A 16961-nucleotide genomic window follows, 5' to 3' on the forward strand; every position below is an offset into this window, starting at 1 on the left:
CAGGAGCGCGGCGAACAGGACGGGCAAACAGGGCGTGGCAGTTTGCGCGGCAGTTCGCGCGGGCAGGGCGAGCGGGGGGCTCATCGTCGCTCTTTTGCAGCTGCCTCTCCCTTCGGTGCTTGTAACCTGCTTGCGTAGAACCTGACCATGGTATCGACCAGGCAGAAAACCGTGGCCTCCGCATCTCGTGAGGCATCTCCAGCCACGGTCACCAGTGTGGCTACTCAGACGGAGGGCTTGGGGAAACACGCAGCCGTCCAGGTCCTGGGCTGCAGAGTGTGCCCCAGCCTTCTGTCGGTCTCTGACAGCAGTGGTGGGTATGCCTGTGGGAGGTGTGCCCAGGTTGAAGAACTGCTCGGCCAGGTAGCGGAGCTCCGGGAGGAGGTGAACAGGCTCAGGAGCATCAGGGAATCAGAGAGGGAAATTGACTGGTGGAGGTGCGCTCTACCCTCTCTGAGGCAGGTTCACGAGACTGCCACGGCACAGGCGTCTCCTGTTACGCAGAAGACGGAGGTTCACTCCTCCAGCCAGGCAGCGGGAGGAGACCTAGATCAAGGGGGGGAATGGAGGCAGGTGCCTATTCGGGGTGGTAGGCGAGCCCTCTCTCTGCCCACCTCACCTTCTCATCTACCCTTAAATAATCGATATGAAGGACTAGAGCAAGACAATCTAAATGACAAAGTAGACAAACACCCGTCCCAGTTGGAGGGGGCGCCTAAGACAATGCGACCTACACGTCGCATTGCCACATCATCCTTCAAAAAAGAAAGAAGGGCTATTGTTATGGGGGGCTCCCTCCTAAAAGGGACAGAGGGACCGATATGCCGACCGGACCCAACCCGCAGAGAAGTCTGTTGCCTCCCTGGGGCTCGGGTGAGAGACTTTGCCAAGAAAGTCAAGCGCCTGGTACGGCCCACTGACTACTACCCGCTACTGGTCTTTCAGGCTGGTAGCGATGAAGTAGCAACGAGAAGTCCGAAGGCGATCAAAAGAGACTTTAGGGATTTGGGGCGACTACTTAGAGGATCAGGGGCGCAGGTGGTGTTTGCCTCTGTCCTTCCGATAGGGGGGATCGAAGCTGAAAGACGTACTGTTCGCATAAACTCGTGGCTTCGAGACTGGTGTGACCGGCAGAATTTCGGTTTCTTTGATCATGGGAAGGTCTATGCTACACCGGGCCTGATGGCACCGGATGGGATGCGCCTCTCTCGGAGAGGGGTAAGGATCTTAGGTCAGGAGTTGGCAGGGCTGATAGATAGGGCTTTAAACTAGAGTCGAAGGGGGAAGGGGCTAAAACCAGGCGAGCCGGTGAAGACCTAAGGGATGGTATGCTAGAATCAGAGGGGCTGTGTGCCAGTGGGGTCCTTTGGTCAGATCCACAAGGTGCTGAGTGTAAGGAGACGCACCTGAAGTGCTTTTACACAAACGCACGCAGTATGAGGAATAAAATAGATGAGCTAGAAGTCCTGGCCCAGTCCCGCAACTATGACATCATCGGCATAAGCGAAACCTGGTGGGATGAGTCCTGTGACTGGGGTGTTGCGATAGATGGTTACAGGCTCTTCAGGAGGGACAGGCAGGGTAGGCGAGGTGGTGGGGTGGCGATGTATGTGAAGCAGGGGCTGGACTGTGTGGAACTTCAGGTCGGCGATGGCAAAGTTGAGAGCCTCTGGGTAAGGATCAAGGGACGAACGAATAAAGGGGATGTCGTTGTGGGAGTCTATTACAGACCGCCTGGCCAGGACGATAGCGCCGATAAATTATTCTTTACAGAACTAAGAGAGGCCTCGAGATTAACTCCCCTTGTCCTTATGGGGGACTTCAACTTGCCGGACGTTAACTGGGAGTGCCACACGGCTGACACGAGCAAGTCCAGGAGGTTCATGAAGCACCTAGATGATAACTTCTTGGTACAGGTGCTAACGGAGCCAACTAGGAAAGGTGCCCTCCTAGACCTGTTGCTAGAAAACAGAGAGGGTCTGGTGGGAGATGTGGTGATTGGTGGCCGCCTCGGTCATAGCGACCATGAAGTGGTTGAGTTCAAAATTTATGGTGACAGAAGGAAAAGTGCCACCAAAACCTCATCCCTAGATATGGGGAAAGCGGACTTCAGGCTGCTCAGGGAACTAGTCAGTAAGGTCCCCTGGGAAACTGCTCTTGAAGGCCTCGATGTCCACCAGTGCTGGTCACTCTTTAAGCGATGCCTCCTAGAAGCACAAGATAAGGCAATTCCAAAATATCGCAAGTCAGGCAGGCGGGGCAGGAGGCCGGCGTGGCTGACCAGGAACATTCTAATGGAGATTAGGCGGAAACAGAGAGTGTTTCGCTACTGGAAGGAGGGCCAGGCGTCATGGAAAGAATACAGGGATGCTGTTCGTGTTTGTAGGGAGAAAGTTCGAGTGGCCAAAGCACAGCTAGAGTTGAAGCTGGCTGTGTCTGTGAGAGAAAATAAAAAGGGTTTTTTTAGATATGTAAATGGAAAAAGGAGAACTAAAGAAAACATAGGGCCGCTCCTTGATAGGGAAGGTCTCCTCACAGACGATGACGTAGGCAAAGCAGAGACGCTTAACGCCTTCTTTGCCTCTGTCTTCAATGCCGATGATGGGCGTCGGGACCCAGGGTGCCCTGAGCTGGAGGACCGGGACGGTGGGGATGACAAACTCCCAACTGACCCTGAACGTGTGCGGGATTTGCTACTCCACCTGGATCCCTACAAGTCCATGGGTCCGGATGGGATTCATCCCCGGGTGCTGAAAGAGCTGGCGGATGTCATTGCGGAACCTCTATCAATTATTTTTCAACGATCCTGGGAATTTGGAGAGGTCCCGGTAGACTGGAAGCTGGCAAATGTTGTGCCAATTTTCAAGAAGGGTCAGAAAGAAGACCCTAGCAATTACAGGCCTGTCAGTCTCACGTCAGTGCCTGGTAAAATCATGGAGAAGTTGGTTCTTGGACTCATTGAGGCGCACCTGGGGGACAAAGCAGTTATTGGTCCCAGCCAGCATGGGTTTTTGAAGGGTAGGTCCTGCCTAACTAACCTGATTTCCTTTTATGATAAGATCACCCGTATGGTGGACCAAGGGAAACCAGCTGATGTGATTTTTTTGGACTTCAGCAAGGCTTTTGACACGGTTTCCCATAGGATCCTACTGGACAAAATGTCCACCATAGAGCTAAATAAAAACATCATACGATGGGTGAGCAATTGGCTAACGGGCAGGGCCCAAAGGGTTATGGTAAATGGAGCTGCGTCAGGCTGGCGGGCGGTCACCAGTGGGGTCCCTCAAGGCTCCATTTTAGGGCCGGTACTTTTCAATATTTTTATAAATGATCTGGATGTAGGAATAGAGGGTATTTTGAGCAAGTTTGCTGATGACACCAAACTTGGAGGAGTTGTGGACTCAAGTGAGGGCGTAAAGGCCTTGCAGAGGGATCTGGACAGGTTGGAGAGCTGGGCGATCACCAACCGCATGAAGTTCAATAAGAGCAAGTGCCGGGTCCTGCACCTGGGACGGGGAAACCCTGGCTGCACGTACAGACTGGGCGATGAGACGCTGGAGAGCAGCCTAGAAGAGAGGGATCTGGGGGTCGTGATAGACAGCAAGTTGAATATGAGCCAGCAGTGTGCCCTGGCAGCCAGGAGGGCCAATCGTGTCCTGGGGTGCATCAAGCACGGCATCGCTAGTAGGTCAAGGGAGGTGATTGTCCCGCTCTACTCTGCGCTGGTGCGGCCTCACCTCGAGTACTGTGTGCAGTTCTGGGCACCACAGTATAAAAAGGACATGAAACTGTTGGAAAGTGTCCAGAGGAGGGCTACGAAGATGGTGAAAGGCCTTGAGGGGAAGACGTACGAGGAACGGCTGAGGTCACTGGGCCTGTTCAGCCTGGAGAAGAGGAGGCTGAGGGGAGACCTCATCGCAGTCTACAACTTCCTCGTAAGGGGGTGTCAAGAGGCAGGAGACCTTTTCTCCATTAACACTAGTGACAGGACCCGCGGGAACGGGGTTAAGCTGAGGCAGGGGAAATTTAGGCTGGACGTCAGGAGGGGGTTCTTCACAGAGAGGGTGGTTGCACACTGGAACAGGCTCCCCAGGGAAGTGGTCACTGCACCGAGCCTGTCTGAATTTAAGAAGAGATTGGACTGTGAACTTAGGCACATGGTCTGAACTTTTGGGTAGACCTGTGCGGTGTCGAGAGTTGGACTTGATGATCCTTAAGGGTCCCTTCCAACTCAGGATATTCTATGATTCTATGATTCTATGATTCTATGTTAAAGGGTTTCCATTTCTGTTTGTTTGGGTTCACTGTAATGTGTTTATTTACGCAATTCATTTCCTTAGTTCTCACAGATGTAATAATACATATTCCAATAAGAAAATTGTTTCCTCTCATGAGAGGAAACATGCTATTACAGCAAATGGCTGCAGCTAATAATGGCTGCAGCTAATAATGGCTGCAGACTGATAGATCTTTACAGCATGAGGTCTTTCAAGGTCTTGCAGAAGCAGTTTGGCAGAGAGAAGTCACCCAGCCACTGCAGCAGTGCAGGCAGGCAATGCTGGGTCTGACAGCAGTCGTCTGATGCCAGCAGCACCAGCAGTCAGTGACAACAGGTGCCCTACTTCTTCCTCCACTCTTTTGCTCACTCACGTATATGGAAAGTGGAATGCAAATACGAAATCATATCATAAGAAAATGAAAAAGATTTAAAGACTTTTCATTCTTATTCCTCTTCATCCTTTTCATCCTTATCCTAATAAGAAATGTCACCATGTTTCAAATTTTCAGTGCAACTCTTACTCAAAAATGCCTGTCAGTTAAAAACTGGTTATACGTACCAAAATATCAATAAAAAATGTTTTTGGTAGGGTTTCCCTAACACTCTCTCTGCACAGAGCAGAACGACTGACAATGAAGGACTTCGGGCTCAGAAAAGTTTCCTAAGAGCAAGCTGTAACAGGAGGAGCTGTAGAGATATTCTATTTCTATTGCAGTCACAGGACAGTATGCCAAGCAAGCCAAGTGTTCCCTTCACCATCCAGTTTGTGTCAGCTTGTTAATCAGGTAGCAATCATGAATACAGTATTGTAAAACAGAGGGAATTGAGAGAAGAGATAAGATTTTTTATTGCTTTTAAGGACAGAAGCTCACTGTTTACAAGGAGAGCTCTGAGAGCAGCACATGTTTCCTGCTAGCAGGAGAAAAGTGCATTGCACAGCAGAAGCTGCCCACTGGGTGATTGTTGCTGATAACACAACAGTCTGTCCTGATAGCTTTCTCTGATTTTTTATTTATTTTTTTTTTTTGAGGTGTCAAAGCAAACCAAACTGTTATCACTTTGTAGCAAAGGCAGTTTTAAATATGTTTTCTGTCCACAATGCTAGTTCATTTTTCTTTTCTTTTTTTTTTTTTTCTCCCATAAACCAGGTGTGTCCATTTTCAGTAGTGAAAGGATAGGAACGGCAGGCACACAGAAGTTTTCTGTTTAATTCCCTGCTATAAGAAAACATGCCTCCTTCTACAACAGTCTGTGCCAATTTCAAGATGCAGAATAAACTTTGCCTGCAATGTTAAAGAGGTTGAGATTTGTTGTATTTTATATCTGAATTGGTAGGGATAGTAATGCTGCAGCAGACAACAAAGAGCAGTTTTTCTTCTCCTAGTCCTCCACTCCTTCATCTACTTCTATTCATCTTCTCCCATTCATCCACTGTCACTACAGTTAAAACCTTTAGCCAGGTGTTTAACGGGGTTGTTGTTTACACCTCAACGTCATGGGCTAGGTCAGGAGTGCCAAACTACTGCATGAAGGTGTCCTCATTGAACCTGCAGCTCCAGTCATCTTTGAACAGGCAGAAGCTATGCTCTGCTCCTGAGGCCTTCCCTGCAGCCTGATGGCTCTGACTGGCAAGAAAATATCCTCATGCCCAGATGCTTGTCACAGCTCATTGCCACAAAGTAGTGCTCTTCACTTCTTCTAGACATTAGTAATAGGCAAAGATATCCAAGTATATGTCAGTACATAACCTGTCTGCTCTCCTTTGCCACTATTCTACATTATAAATCACCAAGGGTGCCTGTCAGTAAATATATTTTAGCACAAACATGCCTGGTATTTGCGTACTGAGATACATTTCCATATAACTGTGTAAGAGGACAGCTCAGATACCCACACATAAATGGGACTTGCCTTTATTACAACATTTCTATATGTTTGCTATAGTGTTGAAAAGCTAAATTAGCCATCTAGCTCCATTTAACAACACTTTGGAAGCAAAAATGCACCTTTAACTCTTCAAACAGGCTTTCTTGTACTGATGACTTGCTCATCTCCACCAAACATCAGCGTGTTCAGGAAAATTCTCCACACATGCCATTCAGGATGGAGCAAGGAAGCAGCTGGCACTGCTTTTGATGTGCCTGGTGCCAAGCAAAGCCCTCAGTGGCTGGGGGGAGGCTGCGGAGGCCCCAGCTGCAGGCAAGAGGCACCAACGGAGGCCGGAGAACAGCTGAGCTGATGGCAGGGCAATGAGAGCAGGTGGAGTTGGTTACCCTGATCAGGAGCTATATAACGGCTGGGGAGGGGGGAATGGGGTGGTTTTGCTCTGGATGTGAGGTGTCTGTGTTGGTTTCCAAGTAGTTGTTCATTTTCAAAGCTTCCAATTTTATCCTCTGTTTGCAGGTTTGTTGTTGTTGTGGTGGTGGTGGTGATAGGGATGTTTTGCTGGAGGCTTTTTGTTTTAGTATGGGGATAGTGTTTGTGCTCTTCTTGCCCGATAGGACTGGAAGAGCTCTCTTTTTTGGGGAGCTGCTGGAAGAAAAGGGAGAATGTGTGCTTCATCCCCTAGTAGATGGTTTGCTTTTGTAAATAACTGTAACTAATGTAATATTTTTGACAATAACTTTTTGCAAAGCTTTTGACACTGGCTGGGTATGGTTAGGTAGGTAACAAGTACAACATTTTTGAAGGTTGGTGTAGTCTAGCTATTTTCTGCCCAAGGAGTGGAAAACAGGAGTTAAACTAGCATTTTTTTTTTGCTATATGTAAAGTTTTTCAGTACTAAATACCTCCCTTTGTAGAGGTGAAATGTGTCCTCAAACCATAGCTGGTATGCTAAAGAAGTTAGGATAAGTTTTGTGTTAAAGATTAATAAAGAAATCTCTAAAGCAATAGGACCGTCTCTGTGAAAGCAAATGTAGCTTGCCTGAATGGTGGCTCTTAGAAAAGAAACCCTGTCTGACTTCTTGCTGGTGTAAGTTCATGGGTTTCTTTAGTTCAATTCTAATTTACCTTGGACTGACATAACAATTCTTTTCTGTATCTCTGCCTGTATTCAGTTATCTGCCAACTCAACAGTTGGTTGCTGTTGCAACTGTTGCTGGAGGCAAAGAAAGTTGCAGCTGGTGTTGATGAAGTTTAAAGCAGGAGGAAAAGTTTGCTGATGATCATGGTTGCTTTCTTTGTCTTTGCTTCGAGTTTATGCTGAATTACCCATGTAGGTAGCTGACTGCTAGCTATAACCCAGACAAATCCCAGAGCAGGTGAGGGCTAAGCCCTGTTATTTACTGGGTAACGGAATATCTCAAAGTTGGCAGTCCCCCTAATGCAGAGAGGAAAAGGACTGTGTATTCTGTTTCCTGCTCTTACATTAAGAATTTAAATTAATTTTGTGTTTTAAACCTAGAAGACAGTTATGAAGAAGGAAAATGAGAAGCACTTCTTTTGGGTGACATGAAATGCACCTCAGGCTACCAGAATAAATGAAAGTGGTGAGTAACATATTCTAAATTCTTCTACCTAATATTTGCTTACACTTTCTGCTATGAGGTACACAAAAATACATCAAATATACTATATTTACTAGTCATCAATGCATAATTAAAAATAAAGGTTCTCAAGGAAGCTATTTTGATAATCATTCAAGGGTTACAAAAGTTTATCTTCATTTACAATAACACTCAAAACTGAAACTGTAGTCCTGTAAAGACATTTGACTGTGTCATTTAAAAAATGTGTATTCAAACATGGGAAAAAATTGAATAACATGGAGAAGCTAGCAGAGACAAAAATAAGTGATAAATAAGTGATAAATAACTAGGTAGAAAAATAAAATAAACTGACTGAGAAAGGAAAAAAGAACAGAGAATAGAGTGAATGACAAAAAGAAAACAAAAGCCAGAGGTGTCTTAACTACTGCTATAAACAAACACTGAATTATTTGCAGTATGGAATATTTGCAAATGTATGGATTTTTCCCATTGTAAACTCAGATCACAGGATGTCACATTAGTTTTGATCTCACTGAAATGTACTGAAGATGGGGTTTGGAAAGGTTTTCTGATCACTGTGTTGCCAGTTGGGTGGGAACAGGTTCTACTCTGAGGCTTTGGTGCTTTTAACTGAAGCTGGAGATTTGTGCAATGGGTATCTTGAGCATAAATTCTCGATGACCTTGAAGGTCTCTTCCAACCTGAATGATTCTGTGATTTTACATTTTGGCCTTTGTCCTTGTGTTATATCTTTACTGTCTTTGTGAGGAATGTAAAATTAATTGGTTATGGAAAAGGTGTGTGGCTTTTTTTGTTATTGGAAACTGTGTATATATGTGGTTCCTAAGCTGGAATGAAAAACCCTAATGCTGTTTTGGAATACTTTGAGAGGTGAGGAGAGAATTTCCCTGTAGCTCTTAGAAGATATTCTAGTAGTTCTTTCAGAGGTTTGACTGTCCTAGAAGAACTCTACTGTTCAGCAGTAGGAAGGCTATTCTTTGGAAATGTGAGGAAAGTATGTCTTCTGTGGCCTTTATAAACAATTAGCTTTAACTAACTGATTGCATGATGGAAATCAGACAATGTTATTTTAATACTAGATAACTTCACTAAGATTGCTGTTCAATTTCTTGCAGGCTCTAATAAGTAATTTCAGAAGGAGCTTAAATAATGCAAAGAAATAAGATTGAGTATCTGACTCTGTACTGGAAGAGGGGGTCAGAAGAAACAGGATCAAGTCCTCAGTGTGACTCCTCAACTGCGTTGGATGGCTTTTAAGCTGGAGAAATCTTGGTTCCCTGTTTTGTTTTTCTTGAAAAGGTTTATCAATAAGAGATACTTCAAACTATTTGTTCTGTCCACATTAATACTATCCCTAGCAAAATCAGTGGAAATTCTGTTATTAATACCAAAACTTCAGTCAGGATCTGCAGCTCCTCATCTCCAGTTTATCACTTACTATTTTCTGATGGAGGTAGGGGATGTTGCTTTAAACAACAAATTTTGCAGACAAATTCATTGTAGCCTTAATGGACAAGACAATAGCTAAAGAAGAAATTCAGGGAATTTTATGCCCCTTTCATGGGGCAGAATCAGATTTGGGAGAGACACAGCAGGGTGGCTGGAGCCTTACAGTAAAGGAGCTAGAAAACCTGGGTTCCTCATCACAGCTGGATGCTGGGTCATTCAGCCAGGACATACCAGCAGGTGTTATGTCCTCAGCATGTGTCCTGCCAGAAACTGGGAGTCAGTTCTATAGTTAATATTCATCTGACTGATGCTAACAATAGTAACTGATAACACTGAGCTAAGGTTATTGCTCTAAAACATTTCCAGTTTCAAGTATCTAGGACGGTGAGTATACTATTGTGAATGCTAATCATGTAAAGGGGACTAACTTTCAGATACCTGATGTGAAAATATATTTATTCATTTAAAGAAGCTAGTAGGGTTTTAGGTTTTACCTATAAAACAGAAGTATCCTGGAGGTAAAGAATATGGAACTTGGGTAAAGATTTAAGTATACAATTTTCTTTGCAGTGTTGTGTGTAGAAGTATTTTTCATTTTCAGATAGATGTGTTTTAAGCAACTGAGGGCCAGCCGTGCAATGGTTCAACATGTTTTAGGGAGTTGCAATGTAATATATAATCAGTCATATTTCAGATTAATGGATTGATTAGATTAGGAAAAATGTGTATATATTGCATTTTAAACACTTTTAAAATAGCAAGGTGCAGTAATGAACCAAGCTAGTCTCCTCTATTACCTGCCTTATTAGAGTAATAATGTGCAGGTCTTGTTTTGCAGTACAGTTATAAACACTTTTTGACATGTAAATTCACTGATGTTCTTCAAGCTTGTATTGATTTTTGCAAAAGAGAATTGGTTTATTTGACCTACCTTGCTTAGCTTTTTTTTTTTTTTTTCTAGGAAAATCAATATAATAAAGTAATTCTTTCCTGTTATCCTCTTCTTCACTAAGCTCTTTTGAGAACAGTCTGAAAATGTCTTTCCTTCAATTATTTCAGTCTTGTTTGCATTAAATCCTTTCAAAGGGACCTATGTAAATGTGCTACTTTAATAAGGATGTCTCCCTATGATATAAGATAAATAAAATTTTATATTTAAGGTGAATAAGAACCAGTTACGAAGAAAATTGTTCAATATGTGTTCTACCCTAATTTCTTTTCCCATACAAAACCAGCTCTAGCTATAAAGTAGGATGGGAATTTGATGATACAGTATGCATAATTCATGCTTTTGGCCTTCTGTCTGCTCTTTTTCTGGAATCCTACATATTTAGATTAGGTAAAATTATTCTTGTCTACTATCAATACAGTTTGTTTTTGAGGGATATAATACAACCTATAACAGACTACTTGGGGGAAAAATGCTATTTTCTGTTCTGCGTGACAGATCCTGACTTTAATGTTATTTTGGTGCTCTGCAATAGGATTTTGAACAAATTTTCTATATTGTTGTAATTTATCTTTTTTTTTAAATAGAGGTTTATATACTTAGAAGTTTAGCTAGCTGGTTGTTTCAATTAATGTTGAATTTAGCAGTTACTCATTACTGGCTTTATGGTTCATGTGTCTTTTCCATGGCCAAAAGTCACTTTCTGCTGCTGGGCAGGAGTCTTACTTGCCCAGCAGCAGAACTGTTTGAGATTTCCTGGCCGAATATTTTAAATTTCATAATCCTTCAAGACAAAAATTTAGACTGACATGCCTTTTCTGGACTTCTGAAAGTTGCACAAGTCCAATGCAACTTGCCAAACAATGTGACAAAATTTGGTGCTGCAAAATGCTTGCAAGACAACATGCTATTTTTCAGTCTTTCAAATGTTCCAGAACTGTAGGGGGCAAAAAAAAAGGCTTTATGGATTAAACTTTGTGTTTGATATTACTGTCCAACCTGATCTTGGTCATGAGGTGGTACTGTACTGAAGTAGTGGGACTCAGATTTGATTGAATATAAGTATTTGCTGTTAGATTCCTTTATGGTTTTGTTCACTCAGACCAAATTGGGAGGGGATGGGAGTTTCAATAAGATTGTAAAAAGACCAAATTAAATGATGGTTTCCTGACTTCTAGAGTAAGCGTTAGAATAAGAATTCTTCATTTTAGAATAAACTGGTAATAATGTTATTCAACCTTTTTCACCAGCATTACAAGTTGAACTTTTTTGGGAAAATGACAAACATAGCTTGCATTTTAAAAACTTTGAATAAGTCTTTTTTTTTTTTTTTTTAACAAAACTATTCTAAACTATCCACCAAAAGAAATTTCATTTGAAAACCTCCCTTATTTCAATTACTCAATAGTCTTTTTCAGATGTAGTTTTGTAGTATTAGAATGACTTTTCATGACTTTTCTGAATGATTTGATTTTTGCCTAGCTGCCTTTTTTTTTTTGGGGGGGGGGGGGGGGGGGGGGGGGAGAACTTAGCATATATGTATATGCAATTATAGCATTGAAACAGCAGAATTGTGCAAAATCATTATGTAAGATGGCCAGTCTGGATTTCACAGCTGGAATTGAGTTTGTGTCTACAGATGAACATGTAAAGTGTTATTCTAAATACGTTTTCATGTGTTTCAAAGTTCCCTTTCTGCTCAAACTTATGCTTACAGAAAGAAAACATAATAAAGGAGTATTTCTGCACTCTTAAAGAAAAACTCTCTTTTCCTTGGGTACCCTAGCTGCTACCAGTTTCAGGTGTTGCAAGCTAGGGCTGGAAAATGGCTGGAGAGACACTTTCCACTCTTAAAAATGTGGAATTTACTTTCATTCCTCTGAAAATACTTACTGAAAGGCAGGAATTGGTCCCTGATGGTTAATTCACTGTCACAGACAATATCAGCCCATCCTTCCCGAACCGTTTTTATTTACCCATACTATTACTTGAAAAGAATAATACTGCGAGTTCCATTTCCCCAGGGGTCTCCTGCTTTGGCATAGATCCTCCTGCTTTGGCATAGATCCTAAGTCTGTGAATTTGCATCAGAAATTCTGATGTATAAGTGTTCCTGTTTGTTCTGTCTGTGGTTACTTAACTGTCCTGGAAAGTGAAATAATAGTTTAGCACTGCATTTATTGTTTTGTTATTATGCATTGTAACTATTTTGGTTGCAAGTTCCAAATTCCTGGTAATGCTCTATGCTACATAGTCATTCTTGACTGAGCCAAGGGTCTCTTCTGTAGTCTTTTCTTGTCTGGAAAATACTCTAATTCAAACAAATATTGAGGAAATAAAAATGAAAGCATTGGCAGGGTCAATTCCTTCTGGCACAGCTTAGTGGTTTTTTTTTTTTTTTTTTTTTTTTTTGTATCGCTCGCTTACCACTGATGCTGGGATCTGGCTTTAGTGGCTGCTTGGCAAACTTCATTGGTTTACCAGATTGTGAAAGTAATTGTGTGAATAGCACGAAGGTGCTTAGTACAAAGTCCTGTGTGAAATAGCTCATATAAAATACAAAATGATTTTTGAGATTACTTGAAAAGCCACTTGTGACTCTTTGGTTCCTGTTTCTGTGTTGTAAATGCTCTATAAGATAACCTCGTTCATATCCACAGAATCTGTATTTAAAGCTGTTTGAAAATGATTGTTAGCTGTGTTCAGTCTGACGGTGGACAGTCCTGCTCTGTGCCTAGTAGAATTATTATGTAGCTGCTCTCATTAAAGCTCGGTAGAACCTAATCATAACTTCAGGATCACTTCTGCTAGAGTGGCTAGATCTGTTCTGGGCTTTAGTTTTCTCAGGACTAGTACTATTCCTGTGATTGTAGAACTGGGTTGGAAAATGCCCAACACAGTGCAAAAGTAATTAAGTTGGCTAGATGGCCAAAGAAGCATATGTCCAAATAATTTATAAATCTTATTCAGAATCCATTATCTTCCTTTTCATTCTTTCTGCCACATTCATATTTTTCTCAGGCTATTCTGTCTCTATTGGCATTGTTCATGGAGTTGCAGCCTAACAGATCTCTTGTAAGGAGTGAGCTCTCCTTTACAGAGTCTTCCAGGTACCAGTTAAAGGCTTTGTGTTGGGTCCCCCAGATGCTTGCCATGATGTGGGACTAAAGGCAGTTTCATAGTCTGGGAAGGAAGAAGCATCATGCTGGAGTCAGCAGAGACTGGGTTGCTCCTGGAGTTAGTCTGGGATATAAGCTGTATTTAACTTATAAATTTTGGCCTTGAGAGTGCTTTGACTCTATATTGCCTCTGTTGTGTATCTTGCAAGGAATTTGATTTCTCCTTGCTTATTTTACTGTGCACTTCTTGAGTTCAGTAGTGTCTCTCTTTACATGGAAATCACTGTCATAATTTATGCCATGTTCTTGCTGAATTTAGTACTTTGTAAAGGCAATAATCCTAAGTATGAATAAAAATTCAGCACTCCAGGCAGTAATAGAAGCAATTCTTATATTCTTAATATATTGTAGCATTTTTAAACGTTTTTTTAAAAAAAAAAAGTTTTCAGTTTTCCTTTAAATGACTTCTGAATGATAGTCTTCAGCTGATTGCTTCCTTGACATCCTGTGTTGCACATTCATAACTTAGGATGTGAAATGTGTTGCAAAGGAAAGAGTAGAAAATGGGTTTGAAGTTTAATATATTGTTCTTAGGACAAAATTAACAAGAAATAATGCATACATTCCTAGTCTTTATGTTTACTTAGTACATACACAGGATGGGAATGAATATATTATATCATGATGTATATGTTCTCATATATAAAATCGAAACTATAAATATTTGTCTGTCACTTCATATGTAGAGCATCTATTGTAAGTCAGCGGGAATGTTGTGTAGGGAAAAAGTATTCAATTTAACTTCAAAGACCAAGCCTATCTTGGCTTTAACTAAAAGTAGTGGAACTTGCTGCTGATGAATTTGAAGAACAAATTCTTCAGTTAAGCCTGTCATCTGTACTTATGTAAAGTTTCAATTGAAAGGTGTGTATTACTTTTTTTTTGCTTAGCAATATTGCCTAGTGATATATTTTAAATGCAACTTATTCATGTTAGGACTTCTGATATAGAAGGAATTAAAGGAGGACACATTTTCTTCTGCAGAATGAACTACCTCAAACTATTTTGGGAAAAACAAAAACAAACAAAAAAACAACAACAAACAAACAAACTGTGGGACAACAAACTTTTGCATAAACTGGTAGAGTTATTCTATCTTATACCTCTTAGATATAGACTGTGCTTCTGAAGTTATTGTTATTCAGTAAAGATTTATTGGATTATGGAACTCTAGGAGCATTTCAGCTGGTGCAAACCAGTGGGTGGTGACTTGGGCAGTTTCATGAGACAAAGCACATCACTGCCTCAGTGCTGCTGCAGAGGAGGGCTGGGCCCCTTCAGTCCTCTCTCACAAACTTATGCTGCTCAGGCGTTGCTGCCATGACAGAAGCTCAACTAGCTTCTGCCATTTGAGCCAATGGTGGAGCCTGCAGAAATGACGAGAGGTCAAAGGGAAGGACCTGGGGAATCAAAGTTGGAGCTGGGGAGGGAGCAGAAGGGAAAAGATAAGATAAGACCATTCCCCTTCATGCTTTAGTGGCAAGGAGCTTGCTAGACTTGGAGACTGCAGTGTAGATTACCTGGGACACATGATGGCATCTGAGGAACCAGTTCATAAACCTACTGCTTTCTTTTACCTTCTGCACCAGTCCCCATCCCTGCCCACCTGCCTAGAGCTTAAAATTATCTGTTTATGGAAAGCTGTTAGCTCTTCCATGTGAATTGTGGCATTCAAATTTGAAGATCTTCATATATTTGTAACAATTCCTGTGTTTTAATGTTTCTGCATGAAATATGAAGGGACTTATACTTTTTAGATAGTAATGGATACATGAAGAAAAAATTACTGTTTAGTCCTTCCTGTCTGATCAGTTGCTTTCTCTTCCTGCACATAAAAGTTTGAAAATGAGTGCTTTATCAGGACCATATTTGTTTGCCTTTTTACATTCAGTAGTTCAGCCACAGGCTCTGGTATGATCTGTGAGCTTCAGGAATGGTAAAGAGCAAAAATCTATTCTTAGAAGTGTTTGCTTTTATCAAGATCTAACTTGTCTTTTTGCCTATAGTCTTTTGTCTGTAGTTATTAATTATAGTCAGGGCAACATTTTCAATGATTAATTGACTACTGCTTAAAACAATAAGGCTGCTTAATAAGCAAAACACTGCAAACTTCTTTTGCATTGTTGTCTATATTTCTGTGTGATCTTTGAGTTCCTATGCACAATACCAATTTTGGCTCTATAAAATAAGGGAATATGTTTCTAATAACTGTATACTGTTTAGACTAATAAACTGCTGGCTCTGAAGAGGCCTCAATACTCGTCTTGACACACTTCTTGATTTAACCCCTGATAAAAACAAGAAATATAATATTGGTATCCTTTAAAAAGGAGGAGGAGGAAAAAAAAAAAGCAAAACAACTAAAATTGTTGGACTTAGTAGAGCTGGCAGAAGTATACAAATAACAGCTTTGAGACAATAGGCTTCAAAAACCCTAGAGAGGAATGATAGAATTCAGATAAAAGGAGGATGTGATCAAGATGATCCCATTTTTAATTTCACCTTAACATTGATGAGTTTAAGTTACTGAGTTAAGGTATGACCCTTGTTCCACCTTGTCCACCTCCAAGTTGTGGTGTGGTCTTATTGCTTTTTAGATATTGCTGACTTCCACTTCCTGTAAGAAAGCATCTGAATGCTCACAGGAAATTATATATATCCTTGACCTCTAAGTTGTCTAATTATACCATCAAGATGCTGTCAATATCTTCAAGGATAAAGCTAAGACCCTGCAGGTAGTGCTGGCATAAGCTGACACCTGACTTGTGTCACCATATTGGCATTTCTGTACCATAGCCTGCTGCCATGCCACCTCCTTTCCATGTGCTTCCTCCACATCATGGACCAGTACAATACATATTTTTGCTAGCTGAAGAGAGAGATGTGTTGCCTGAGGGATTGATCTCTCACATTCTTGCAAAAGTTAAATACCTTAAATAGTGGCCATATACACATGGATTGCTTTTCATTAGATTATTTAATTCTTTATTTTTGATTGCTCTGGTTTCTTTCACTTCCTTTTACATGCCCATCCCTCATAACTTATCTCAAAATTCTTTTGCTATTTGCACACCATCTCTCTTAACTGGGATACCATTGTAATAATACTTAAATATGGTATCATAATAGTATTTGAGATCAGGCTAAACCAGGCTCCCTTTCTCCTGCCAGGAAGATGGCAGGGACGGTACTTGGTAGATTCTCAGTGTCTTATCTACTGCTTTGCAAGAACAAAACAAAAAGCCTGATGACATGTTTTAGAAGTGCAGTTAAGGACTATACCAATCAAATTTCATATGCTTTCATGGCCTCTAGCAAAGGAAGGTCTCCCTTGGAAGCCTTGGAATTAAAATTTTAATTGGAATTAAAATCAGACTTCTACTACTGACTTTACAGGAACAATGGCATCCACAGGTCTCTAACCATAACCAATAGAATGTGCAGTAAATATAGCAAGGAAGAAAATTCAGAAATGTGTTAAGATTACTGTAGCTGCTTGGTTTGAATATAAGCAAGTTAAAAAGAAAATAAATAAAAAACACCACCAAATTGTGGTCATTCCAGTTTAGTGATTCTTTATTGAACCAGCTTAA

General features: G+C 41.5%; 1 long non-coding RNA gene across 2 annotated transcripts in view; it reads left to right on the top strand.

Moving 5' to 3' along the window:
• The first annotated feature begins 6591 nt into the window (after positions 1-6591).
• LOC311438586 overlaps positions 6592-16961 on the top strand; it is an 84009-nt gene continuing 73639 nt past the window's right edge. The window contains exons 1-2 of one of the 2 annotated variants that reach the window (XR_014694188.1): positions 6592-6682; positions 7686-7770. This is a non-coding gene — a long non-coding RNA (uncharacterized lncRNA). The remainder of the gene's footprint in view (positions 6683-7685; positions 7771-16961) is intronic. The other variant, XR_014694189.1, reaches the window with a different exon arrangement.

This window comes from Aythya ferina (assembly GCF_964211825.1).
Source record: "Aythya ferina genome assembly, chromosome: 6".
NCBI classification, from domain to species: Eukaryota; Metazoa; Chordata; class Aves; order Anseriformes; family Anatidae; genus Aythya; species Aythya ferina.